This window comes from Nuphar pumila, chromosome 13, assembly GCF_984573655.1.
Source record: "Nuphar pumila chromosome 13, dmNupPumi1.hap1.1, whole genome shotgun sequence".
Taxonomy (NCBI): Eukaryota; Viridiplantae; Streptophyta; class Magnoliopsida; order Nymphaeales; family Nymphaeaceae; genus Nuphar; species Nuphar pumila.
In genome coordinates, this window is record NC_143261.1 from 20,583,452 (window position 1) to 20,597,953 (window position 14,502).

Below are 14,502 nucleotides of genomic sequence, written 5' to 3' on the forward strand. Positions count from 1 at the left end.
GACCATAAGAGAAGTCATAGATATCATTTGATTGATAGTAATCACTCTCTTCAGTTAACTTGTCTTTTTGTAACTGATCATACTAAGGGTATAGTTTGGACTTCACCTTGCAAACTGCCCACTATTCATTTCTATCTAATTTTTTTGTACTCGGATATGAAGTATAATAAACTTGTTGAGCTTGCGAGGCTAATATGAATGGTTCATATGTTCCAAACCTTGATTTATGATTCACCTCCACAATGCCTGAAGCTTTGTCGACTCTTGTTGCAGTTGGATTAAACCAATGACACTTGAATAAAGTTACCCTATTATTTATGCCTAAGTAAGTCAACTCCATTATTTTCTCTACAACACTGTAATAATCATGTTCATTTTCACCGTAGCTGCTACCCTTGACACACACGCCACTATTCAGCATTGATTTGTTTATACCGTAGTCTTTTGTATGGAATTGATAACCATTTACGATGTACCCGTTGTAACATTGCACAACTTTGGTCGGACCATTTTGTAAATCGCATATTCCTTGATCTTTAACATCATCATGGCGGACCTAAAAACATAAACAATGATTGTGATCAAGACCAATTAAGTAACTTAGTGTTGTTTACAAGTACACAATTTATGTGAGCGTCTTTACCAACTCTTTCAATCACTCTACAAACTTAGTTTCACGTTCTTTTAGTACTTCTGCATCAGTGAGATATGAAACTTTCCTTCACAACTCCAAATCAAATCGTCTGCAAACCACAAATACTTATATTACCGAACCATGTATGCACGTATAGAACATAAAAGGATTTAGAATTGTGTTGCATCTACATATACTTACTCGATGTATGGATCGATCATTGAGCAATTAAAAAGAATATAGATGTGTGTTGCGTCTTGCTCTTGATCTGCCAAGAGTCTTGATCAGCAACTACCAAATTCATGCCCAAGTGGTTGAAATATCGACAGTTTGTCCGCTACAGTTACTTGTTCTCCATCATCGTTACGAGTAGGGCATGTGTAACGTGTTGGAATGTAAGGTTCAAAGTACATAGATGAGAAATTTGAAATCTCTTCTAAAGTGTACGCCTCACAAATAGAGACTTCTACTCTTGCTTTATTACGAACCTTTTTTTTGAGGTCAAACATGCATCTGTCAAAAATATATATTTCAAATTTGAAATATTTGTCATTGAAGAGACAAATATAAGAAAACATATACCTTTCAAATGGGTACATCTATCGATATTGCACAGGACTACCAACCCTTAGTTCATATGGCAAATGTATGATCAAATGCTTCATAACATCGAAAAATGCTGGCAAAAAAATCTTTTCTAGCAAACAAACAATAGTGATGACAGAGTCCTCGAGATTCTTTACATCAGATACTACGACTTTCTATGCGCACAATGTTCTAAAAAATTCACTCAACTCAGACAATACCCCCCATATAGGTTTGTCTAACATATCACAGAATGCTAGGGGTATCAATCGTTGAATAAAGATATGACAATCATGACTCTTCAACCCATATAATTGTCCATCGTCAATCTTTACAGCCCAAGCAATGTTAGAGATATATCCATCTGGAAATCTCAACTGTCTCAACCATTGACATATCTGCTTTATTTGATCAGGTCCAAGCACGTACCTTGCCTTTGGTTTCAACACTTTGCCATTATACTCTTTGAGTTCCAATTCAGGTCTTTTACATATTACTTTTAAATCCATACGGGCCTTCGGATTATTCTTCATTTTTTCTTTAACATTCATTACTGTATTGAACACATTTTTCTCCACATGCATCACATCCAAATTATGTCATATCAATATGCATCATATTTTTCTCCACATGGTCGCTTGGTAGAAATCGACGATGATACTCAAACCAGCAAGTCTTCCTTTCATGCGTCAATCTAAAAGTTATTGTATCCTTCATGCAGTATGGACATGCCAACCTCCCATGTGTGCTCAAACCAGATAACATACCATATGCAGGGAAGTCACTGATTGTCCACAGAACAACGACTTTCATATTGAAATTTTATTTTTTGTGAGCATCATACGTGGTAACACCGTCATCCCACAGTACTTTTAGTTCATCAATCAATGACCTTAAATATACATCAAGATTTTAGCCAGGTGAGGTCGAACCAGGGATCAATAGAGACAAGAAAAGATTTGGACGCTTCATACACAAGCTTGGTGGAAGGTTGTATGGAGTTACAAATATTGGTCAGCATAAGTATGAAGTTGATCTACCCCCAAATGGATTAAATCCATTTGTACATAGACCGAGTCTAACATTTTTTACTTCCATTACGAAGTTCTGATGAATACGATCAAAGTGATTCTAAGCTTCTGTGTCAACAGGATGCGTGATCTTGTCTTCATCATATCGAACTTTATTTTGCATGTCATCTCATGTGTTTAGTTATCCTTGAAGACATATACAATCGTTGCAATCTAGGAGTGATAGAAAAGTAGTTGAGCGACTTGTATGAAACTTCTTTTGATCTTGTGTTACCATTGCCTCTTGTCTTTGCCTTGAACCGAGGATGCTCACATGACGGACATGATATGTTGTTTTCCTAATCCTTGAAATACAACATGCAGTGATTTGGATATGCATCTATCTTTTTATACCCCATACCAAGAGCGTTGGCCATAACCTTCACACGATAGAAATTTTGTAGCAATTTCTCATCTTTGGGCAACATACTCTTCACAATCATGCACAAACGGTCAAAAATGATTGACTCAAATTATACTCAGACTTCAAATTCATTAGTTGAAGAACTGCAGACAAGATAGTGTGACTCTGGCAACTGTTCCAAAGTGGTTCATCAACATCTCTGAGTAAATCATAAAATCTACTAGCTGCATCGTTTGGTGATTTTTCATCTACTGCAGTTGTTACATCACTAGGACCCATAACAGAACCTAGTTCTGTTCCTGTGGTATCAAATATCAAATTCATATTCGTGCACCACATTCACCCATGCATCAAAATAGTTTCTAAATTCTTCACCATGAAACATCCAATTCTAATAATCACTCACAAAACCCTTCCTGTATAGGTGATGTCTAACGCCATGAGATTCTACAAACCGATTATTCTTATAAATCTTGCAGGGACACCTAATTCGACCTATGGGATCCACTGTACTGACACTTGTCGTTGCAAATTCAAAAAAACTTTCAACACCATCTATATATTTACGCGATAACTCATTGTCAACTATCCTATGGTACATTCATTCACGGTTTGCAGTCATTTTGTCGTATGATGTTACGAATAGTATCCTAACCAATTAAAAGAGAATCATCAGAATGTTATGATGAAGAAAATATCAAATTTATCATGCAATATATGATGTCATGCAATCACAAGAATTATAATGCATGCATTGATAACTTAATATTTTCATGTGCAAACTATTCATAACACGATACATTCATTTGAAGCATGCTTTCATTATACAATTTCACATGTAAGTCATACTCAAATTAAAAGTAACTACATGTAAACGTGGATACAATCACATCAAACATTGTAATACATAAAAAATATTCATATCAAAAAAATGTCAAACATGTACATGCAGCAAACACACTCCAATATCCCGCTAACTACTACCATGCCTAGCATGGAATCCGTACTCCAAAAATAAGAATACTTCTATTCTCATACATTAAAATCATGCTCAACATGATCTTCAAACTCCAACAAAGCAGTCCTAGATATCAACAACTAAGTGAGTGTGTGAACAGTAAAGTGTTGCATCTAATAAATTAAATAACATATGATGTGCTTTCATCACTTACTCACCACGGGTATTTACCTGATTTGCATTATTTTTGTCACTTACTTACCACGGGTGGCGGGACACAAGCGAGATCCATTGAGAAATCTGCAAGAGACACTGTGTTAAAATGAAGTCACCCTCTACTGAAAGAAAAAATTTTAGAATAAATATCGAAGTCGGATGGGATTCCGGCGAGGCGGAACGCCTCCCAAGCGTCGACCACCTCTCTGTTCGGCCCAATAGGTTTTCGAGTTCGACCGGCTAGTCAGTAGGCCAACGATGTACGACAGCGACACGAGGTCTCCGGAGGCAATGATCGTCCCCCAGAGCGGCAGGCACATTGTGATGTTGTGGTTCAGGAACCCGACGATCGTTGGGCACCCCCCGGCCCATCGCCCCCCCTGCCAAAAAAAAATGAGGCAGGAAGGGCGACCCCATGCCGGAAAAAAAAAGAGGTAGGGAGGTGACCCCCTGCTGAAAAAAAAAGAGGTAGGGGTCACCTCCCCCCCCCCCCCCCCTTGCCGAAAAAAAAGGAGCCAGGGGGTGACCCTCTGCCGGAAAAGCAGGGGGCGACCCCCTGCCCGAATAAAAAAATAAGGCAAGGGGGGCGACCCCTTGCCGGAAAAAAAATGTGGCAAGGGGACGCCCCCCCCTCCTGCCGGAAAAAAAAAACGAGGCAGGGGGAGACCCCCTACCCGAATAAAAAAATGAGGTAGGGGGGGCGACCCTTTGCCGAAAAAAAAATGAGGCAGAGGGTCGCCCCCCCATGCCAGAAAAAAAAAGAGGCAGGGGGCGGCCCCCTGTCGGAAAAAAAAATGACTCACTTACTTGGGAGACGCCGGGTGGCGGGTGAGGGGCGACGGACGACAGAACGGGGGGGCGATGGGTCGGGGCAGCGACGGGCGACGAAACGGGGGGCGATGGGCAGGGGGAGGGACAAGCGGCGACGAGCGGAGGGCCGAGGAGTGCGTCGGGTGGGAGAGGGCGACGACCGGGGGAGTGCGTCGGGTGGGAGAGACGAAACAGGAAAGAGAAAGAAGGGTTCTGATTAGGAATTTACGGGAAACTTAGCGACGGATTTGGTGATGGCCTACTTTTGTCGCAACTCCGTCACAAATTTACATGACCAGTTAGTGATGAAATACTTCTGTCGTTAACATCATCACTACGTAGCGACGGAAAAACCTCTGTCGCCAAATCCATCGCTAAATGTTGCGAGTATTGTGACAAAAACCTGACGTCGCTAAGCCGTCGCTAATTAGCGACAGAAGTTTTTCCATCGCTATTTTCGTAAATATTACGGATTTTAGTGACAAATTTGTTTCTCTCGTTAATCTGCCGCAAAGTTGCAACGGAAAAAATCCGTCGCAAACTTCTGTCGCTAATGGCCATTTTTCTTGTAGTGGTCATCTTTTTTTTAATGAAGAAACATGATTTTATGACCCATAAAAGTATTGTGTCGTTAACTTCACCTGTGTATAACTGTTTAGTTATACACTGCTGGTCCCAAGCCCGAATAAAGGAGGAGGGTTGCGGTAGGCCAGTGACAGCCAGCATAAAAAAATTTAGTCACACCCTATGAATATGAACCAATATGAGAATTTTGTTGGGGCATTCCCTACTGAGCGATGCATTGTACTCTATAGGCCCGGAGACAGTGATAAATAAGCAAGGGTTGCTAGGTCATCGCCCAGAAGCGACGCGTTACACCAGCGCCCGGGTATGGTGTCAAATAGGCAAGGGTTCCCTCACTTTGTTGGGCGGGTGGGGGTAAAGAAGATAGTTCAAGACCATAAAATTAGTTTGGCCACTTGGAACATAGGGTCTTTAACTGGTAAGTTGGTAGAGTTAGTAGATGTTATGTGTAGGAGAAAGATTGATATTTTATGTCTACAAGAGACCAAATGGGTAGGTAAGAAAGCAAAAGTGATAGAACCTTGGGGATATAAGATTTGGTATACAGGAATAAATAGGAATAGGAATGGAGTAGGGATTGTTATTAGTCGTGAGTTTATAGATAATGTAGTTGAGGTCTGTAGGAAGGGTAATAGGATTTTACTTATTAAATCAGTATTAGGTACGAATATTATTAATATTATTAGTGTTTATGCACCTCAAGTAAGTTTAGATGATTCCATTAAGCATCAATTTTGATAAGATTTAGATAGAGTAGTACAAGAGAATATCTTATAGAGAAAAGTTTTTCATCGACGGTGACCTTAATGGACATGTAGGCATTAGTAAGGATGGATTTGAGAGTATCCATGGAGGCTATGGTATAGGAGAAAGAAACGAAAGTGGAGAAAGGATTTTAGATTTTGGTTTGTCCTATGATATGATCTTAGCCAACACTTGGTTTAGGTAGAGGGAGTCTCACCTAGTAACATTTAAAAGTGGGGTTAATACGAGTCAGATAGATTTTTTTCTACTTAGAAAGAGAGATAGGGATTGTTGCATCGATTGTAAGGTTATACCGGGAGAAAGTGTAGTTACACAACATAGAGTCTTAATTTTAGTTCTTAGATTTAGAAAATGTCGCAAAAGAGATAGATATAGGATAGATCCTAGAATAAAGTGGGGGGCACTGAAAGAAGCTAAACAAGGAATGTTTGTAGAGCAGGTAGTTAAGAAAGTTGATTGGTGTCTCGAAGAGGATTCATAATCAATGTGGAATAAGATAGCGGGTTGCATGAGAAATGTGGCTAAGGAGGTATTGTGTGAGTCTAAAGGCGGTGCACCGCTAGGTAAGGATACATCATGGTGGAACGAGGATGTCAAATTAGCTATTAAGGTTGAAAGAGAGTGTTATAGAAATCTAAGTAAGAGTCATGATAATGAGAATTTGGAGAAGTATATGATAACAAAGAAGGAAGCTAAAAAAGTAGTTTGAAACGTGAGGGATAAGGTATATAAGGAGTTTTATGACAAGTTGGACACCAAAAAGGATGAGAAGGATATTTATAGGCTTTCAAAGATGAGAGATAGGAAATCGAGGGATCTAGGTATGGTTAGATATATCAAAAATGAAACACAAAGGGTTTTAGTCAAATATGAGGAGATTAAGGAGAGATGAAAAGATTATTTTGATAAGCTATTTAATGGAAGTCATGCCCAGGATCTTGGAGACTCTCCATTCCTTTTCATGAGATGAATCGTGACTTCATGCGCAAGATTCAAAAGAAAGAAATTGAAGAGGCTTTGAAGAAAATGAAATCAAGAAAGGCAGTTGGTCCAGATGGTATACCTATCGAGACTTGGAAATGCTTGGGTGAGAAAGGTTTAGAATAGTTGACAAATCTTTTTAACAAGATTTGGCAGACAAATAAGATGCCTAATGAGTGGAGGAAGAGTACTTTGGTGCCTCTATATAAGAATAAGGGTGATATACAAGATTGCATAAACTATCGTGGTATAAAACTCATGAGTCATACTATGAAACTTTGGGAGAGGGTGATTGAGTATAGGTTAAGAAAGGTTGTCATGATATCGGAGAAGCAATTTGGTTTTATGTCTGAAAGATCAACTATAGAAGCTATACATCTTCTTAGACAACTTATTGAGAGATTTAGAGCGAGGAACAAAGATTTGCATATGGTTTTTATTGATTTGGAGAAGGAATACGATAGAGTATCTAGGGATATTCTCTGGTGGACAATGATGAAGAAATGTGTTTCTCTCAAGTACATTAGTATAATTAAAGATATGTACAAAGGAGTAGTAACCAATGTCCGCACTTGTGGAGGGGTGACAACCAATTTTCCTATAACGGTTGGGTTACATCAAGGATCTGCATTAAGCCTTTTCCTATTTGCTATAGTGATGGATGAGCTTACGAGATCAATTCAAGAAAATGTGTCGTGGTGTATGTTGTTTGCTGATGATATTGTTTTGATTGATGAGTCTAGAGCTGGGGTTAATGCTAAGTTAGAATTATGGAGACAGACATTAGAAGCAAGAGGTTTTAAGTTGAGTAAGAGTAAGACAAAATATATGAAATGTCAGTTTAGTAAGCAACGAAGTAGTGATGGGAGTGTAGTGAGGCTTGGTGAGCAATAAATATTGGTGGATGACTGTTTCAAATATTTGGGATATGTCATTTAAAAGGATGGAGAAATTGATGGAGATGTAAATCATAGGATAAAGGTTGGGTGGATGAAATGGAAAAGTGCAACTGGAGTGTTGTGCGATCGTAGAATGCCATTGCGGTTGAAGGAAAAGTTTTATAGGACTACAATTAGGCCCACTTTACTATATGGTACAAAATGTTGGGCTACTAAGAGACATCATATTCAAAAAATGAGTGTAGCTGAGATGTGTATGCTTCGATGGATGTGTGGAAATACAATAAAAGGTAAGATTCGAAACGAGAAGATACGTAAAAAGGTAGGCGTTGCATCCATTGAAAATAAGATGAGAGAGAATCATTTACGGTGGTTTGGACATATTCGGCGAAGGCCTAATGATGCTCCAGTTAGAAGGATGGAGAAATGAAAAAATATATTAGTTAAAAGAGGTTGGGGTAGGCCTAAGAAGACTTGAATGGAAATGATAGGAAAGGATATGAATGTTTTGAACCTCACCGATGACATAACTTTGGATAGAAATGATTGGAGGAGATGGATTCATGTGGAAGACCCAGAATGATTTGCTTATTTGGTTCATATCGTCGACCCCAATTATTTTGGGATGAAGGCGTGGTTGTTGTTGTTGTTGTAAAAGTATTGTGCCGTTGATTTTTGAAGCCTTACAAAAACTTGCCTACATGTCATAATTGGATGATTCAAGAGTTTATTTCACTAAGGTTAGTTTCATGAAAAACAAAAAAAAAAATGTAAAAAAAAGGGGGTTTGTACCTCATGGCCATTACCTAATTTCTTGTTTAGGGCAAAACAATTTTATATATGTGTCAAGAGTGGTTACTCTTCATCCTCAAATATGGAAGGGGCGATGAGATATCATTCCCAAAATCAGAGTCAAAGCTAAGCACCACCCAACAAAATTGAGAAAACCCAACTAATTTTGCTACTCATTAAGGACTCCAATATGCTTTGTCATCATTTACTTTTTTAATTTGTGCTTGGTTAACTCCAGGCCAAGTAAATCCATAAGCAAGTTCCTTAGGCCAGTCAGTCTCTCTCTCTCTCTCTCTCTCTCTCTCTCTCTCTCTCTCTCGCTCGCCACACACTCAACAATTAATTGCCATGACCTAGTACCAGGGCCATTGATGGATCAGATCTATGTCATGTATCTGATCCAGCCTTAATTTGCCACATATGGGCATAAAAGCACTGAACTGAACCATTATCCATGCCAATCTGAACCCGGCCCGAATAATATGTGGGTGAAGATTGAGCTGTTATTTTTCTTGGACATAGGAATCAACCAAACCCTACCCGACAAAATTTGCATACAATTGAAGTGAGATGCATATTGTAACCACTCTTTATATGGGCCATCTCAGGCTAGCTCCCATCTTCTTGAACAATCATGACCCAAACTCATGTCCAAACCAGTCCACTTCTTATTTGGGTGCATCTAGGGGCAGACAATGGAATGACCCAACATGGAGTCTGTTAGGCCCGCCAGATATGCCCAACCTGGCCCTTGACCTCCTAGAGGTATAGATATTCTGGATTCCATCAAATTCAAGAAAATGAATCTTCACATCTAAATCCCTAGGCATGAAGCTGGTTGGTTCTAAATAAACTATGACAAATGCATTTATATAGCCTGAGCTACTTGAAAATGCATGACTAGGTAGGATTCAACTTGATACTACCCAATTCGAGGTAATATTTCATATATGCAGAGCTATTGTTGATGTCCACCACTTCTACTGGATGTTAATAAGTTCACAAAAAAATTATCGCTTGTAAGAAATTCTTCATTACCATGATGAGTTCTTATGGTAAATGTCTTCTCTAAGGGTAAACTAATAACTATAAAAAGTGCAAGGCACTATTTACTAGGTGTGGTTTGGGAAAAAGGAATCTTTTTGTAGGGAACAATTCTTAGATGCTTGATTCAACATTACAACTAGGGATGGCAGTGGGGTGGGGCGGGGGACAAGGTCTCCACCCCCGCCCCGCCTCAAGATTTTATCCTCCACCCCCGCCTCCATCCCCGGCGGGGAATGGATTTTATCCTCCATCCCTGCCTTCATCCCCGTTTCATGTCCTCCATCCCCGGTTCAAACGGGGATGAGGCGGGGCAGGGCGGGAATATTGCGGGGAAAAGTGGTCGGGTCGGGGATGAGGCGGGGATAGTGGCGGGGACGGGGCAGGGCGGGGAAAAGTGCACGTCCATCCCCGCCTCCATCCCCGTTTCATACCCTTCATCCCCGGTCCAAACGGGGCGAGGCGGGCCCCGCTTTCCCCTGGTCCACTGTCATCCCTAATTACAACTTTGCAGCTTTGACACATATGCTACATATATTTTGTTTTATTATAGCTTCTAGATCTTATGCTATTGTTTCTTTGTTCCAGAAATGAAGCAGTTGTTTGTAGCCTACATCACAAGGTATGCCTTGTCATTGAAGGTGTCCATATGAATTTTTTAAGTGACTATTTGTTGGGTAAAGCATCAGGATTCTTGACATTTATTTTTCTAAACAAATTGGGAGAAAGTTGAAATGGATTTTATGGTTGATTTTCTGCTCTTGTGCTATATGTTTGTGCTTTTATAATATTGTTTTCATTTGATGTAATTCAAAGCAGGAATTTCTTTTGCATGCATTGCTATGGCAAAGTCTTGTGATATAATTTCTATTTATGTTCCAATTCATCTTTTATATTTTATGCAAAATAAAATTTATGATCAGAGATTACCTTTTTTTTTCAGGAAAGGCGGCTGTTATTGAGATTGAGACTACCAGTTACAACAGTGAGTCTGGTGAAGCTCTTTGCATGAACCGTTCAGATACCCTTGCCACACCGGACAAAATTTAGGCTATACAAATCCAGCAGTTTATTATTGATAACCTTCATGTTGCAGGCATACTCTTTATTTACGCGGTGCTGGTAGTTTCTCAAACTCATCATCTTTGTACACTTATTCCAGACATTAATCCAGCACGAATTTTTCAATTAGGTTTCCTGAATCTATACCATTCTGTGTTTAGGAAGAATTCCATTTGTTTGTAAACTACATTTGGTTGGAAAATTTTCTGTTTTTTTTTTTCAAATGCTTTAATATATTTAGCCCTTTGCGTCCCTTGACCTTGACAATTTGCTTTCAGATGCCTCTATTTCCAATTTATACTATTGTAACTGTCAAATTTTGTTTTCTTTTTTTGTTTGATAGTCAAGCTACGGATGCCCCAATGGGATTCAGATGCAACACCCTTGGTTAAGATAGTGTGACAAACATTCACTTTTCTTATTCAATCCTGGTGTGAACTTTTTACTGAAAATATAACTTGATACGATGATGTCAAGAAAAAACCAGCCATGACGAAATATTCAGGGAAAAAGTGGGTGTTGGTTCACAATATTTACCAATGGACAGTTTCATTTTTTCTACCTTTTTTTTAGTTTCTAATTTGAGTTGTTTTACTTCAAGGAATGGCCTATGAGGGGTTGTACTTGGGGAACATAAAACGGTTATATCTCTCTGAAATTTACCAAAGTTTCATTCCTATTTTCTATAAGTGAACGTAACCTTTACTGTTTTCATTGATGTTGTTAAATGCATATCATGACTCGTTTTAGCGTTATGGTCATTGAAAACCTTGAATAGATCATTTCACAAACCAATAAGAAATTTTATTTTGAAACTATTTGTTTAATGTCTTCTACTGTTGCCTTTCTTTCATTTTATACCATTAGTTTGGTTCACATTTACTACCTTTTTCAAGAAAATCTTTTAAAATGATAAAATGCAGGCATTATTATATCGCCTATCTGGTGATTATAGCCATTTGCATTCAGATCCCATGGTTGCAAATATTGCAGGGTAAGTATTAACACCATGCTCCTCATTGTTTTACCTTTTATGTATTCCTAAATAGTGACATACAGTAATGCTGGTTTCTATATGGTCAGCTGCTATGCCTATGCAATTTAGATGGCGTTTTCTTAATTTGTTATTAGCAGTAAGGTGATGGTATTCATTATAAGATTTCCCATGTTGCATTTAAAACCCTTTTGAACATAGCCTTGTTTCTTATAGAGGCTCTTTTATATAAAAAAATGCTTGAAGAACACAAACATTATCTTTCATGTGGAAATGCACAGTTCTGTTGAACACTAAAATTCGATCCTTGTTTGTTCAATGTTTTATCGATTCATTGCATATTCATGTACTTTAGTAGTGTCAAGCATGTTTAATACTTGCCTATCTAAAACAAAAGCATGTTTAATACTCATCTACTGCACTTATGTACCTATTCGTGTACTTTAGTAGCCTCAAACATATTTAATATTCATCTACAGCATTTATATATTGTTATGACCATGAGATATTCTCCAACAACATATAAGTTCTAACTTTTAGTATTAATTTCAAAGTCATTGGAGTGCTAACCTGATGTTACCTCAATGAAGTGAGCAATTTTGTATTAGATTATTACATGCTTTACTGGTATTTTTCTTTAGTTGGAATAGCATGACATCGGTACTGAATATTCTTTGGGTCCATAATGATGTCAATCTTCATGTTGTAATTATTTCTTTCTTGCCGGTTGCTTATCTATGGTAAAATATCTCACTCAGTTTTCAAGTTAAATGCATTTTTTAAGTATATTTCTCTTTAAAGTAGCATTTCCATTTAAATAGCAAGTATTTTGGTGACTGATATTATTGCAATAGTTTTTGTTTTTGCCATTTTGAAAAATTTCTTGTATCTTTGGAGCAATGTGCTTTCTATTTTTCTTTTCACGTCAATGTGGTCTGCCTAAGAAAATACTAAAAAGGAGCATTTGGACTTCTCATAAATTCTGTTAGGAAATTCTTGAGAAATTAATTTTTAAACCGAGACTTACTCTTCTTGCTTCTTCAGTTAGGACCTTTTTGTTTCATGTAATTTTCATGTGTATTTACTGAGCTGGCATTCCTTTCCCTTCATTTCTCACTATGGGTGAAACTAGCATCCGAGCATCATGGTGGGAAAGTGCCATGTAGGCACAATTTTCTCACGACCTTCCTCTTTTCAGATGAAAAGTCCTTACCCCTCCCCTTGTATGAAAGATCATAAGAAGCCGATGGTGGCAAGACTTTTTAGAAAGTCATGCCACTTCCCATGAGAGGGTTCCCTACTATGAAAACAAAACAAACAGACCCTTAGCTGTAGAAAATTTCATGTAAATAATATCCACAGGCAGATTGATGACAAATTTTTTCATGTAACGCGTGTTTGTATGTGCATGCATGCTTGTTTGTGTCTTCGTTCGCACGTTTGTTACGTACTTGGCATGTTTATAGCGAAAGTTTCAATATTGTTGCACCAAGATTTTTTTCGGATTAACATCCTTGCCATATTGGGTAACCCAAAAAATAAAAAACTTTATTTATCTTGAATACTTTTCTGAGGCAACATATCTAAAAAATATGTCTTTCAAGGTTCTCTCGCCCAATATTGAATGACTTGTGCACGTTAGGATTTGCAGTTCGTGCAGTCATCAAATGTTGCTGTGGTGGTGAGCCGAATTTGGTGAAGAGCCTAATGAGACGCTTTCTCTTGCATGTCTACCCCGGGGAGACCTTGATCACAGAGATGTGGTTAGAAGGAATTGTTAGGAAAACCGCGAGCAAGAACAACCAAAGAAAACAATAAACAAGAATGATCAAACCAAAAAAACTTTTCTCAAATCCGAAAGAGAGTAAAAAACCACGGTCGGCTAGAGGAAAAACTTTATTGCTCTTCTTCGACAGTTACAAGAGATAAAGAAAAGAAAGAATTTATGCAAGGCAAGGGCGACAACCCTAAGCCTAAACAAGTCGGGTCGGATCCCTAAGAAACCGGGTCTCAAACATAAGCCCAAAAAAAATTTCTTTCAGGGGACGCTGCCCCCCGGAGAACCCCCACGCACCCACTAACCGCGCAGTGAGACCCGCGTTGGGGGAGAGCCCCCGGACCCCCCCTCTCTGAATAAGGAACAAGGTATGAAAATGTAACTATTTCCTCTTCGTCGGTACTTACCAGCATTAGCCATCTTTGTTTATGAATATCCTGTTATCTTCTTCACATCAAACTGCTAATAATTCTTTTGATGTTTTTCAGGGTGTTGTACCGCACTAATGTGAAAGAAAGGAACCAAATCGTGCTTTCTGGTTTTGTGCTGTTAAACCATTTGCCTTCACTCATTGGAATGGCGCATTTTGTGTAAAAAAGGATCTCAATCTTCTTACTGGAGAACTTGAATGATGTAAATGTGTGTGTGTGTGTGACAGAATTCAAGATGAGGTGTTCACGTCATCTTGAATTCATGATAGATGTACCACGTAAGGCAGTGCCTGGGTTTTCCCTCGCTTCGGCAAGGGTTCCTCATCATTGAAAAAAAAAAAAAGGATTCATGATGGATGTGGGTGCAAAGCAGGTTATATGTTCCCCCCCCCGAACAGGGCAGTTAGCTACATCTCATGATCGAGGGTCCCAAAGAGCACCACGTATGTAAGCATGTGCGTCTCGTATCCCCATGTTTGTCAGCATTAATTAACGTTGGAGTTTGATGAGATTGCAAAGACTTAAGTATCCTCTC

At 38.7% G+C, this 14,502-nt stretch overlaps 1 pseudogene; it reads left to right on the forward strand.

Annotated features, from left to right (window-relative positions):
• The first annotated feature begins 4,085 nt into the window (after positions 1–4,085).
• Positions 4,086–14,130, forward strand: LOC149818029 (enoyl-CoA hydratase 2, peroxisomal-like; annotated as a pseudogene).
• Positions 14,131–14,502: the final 372 nt, after the last annotated feature.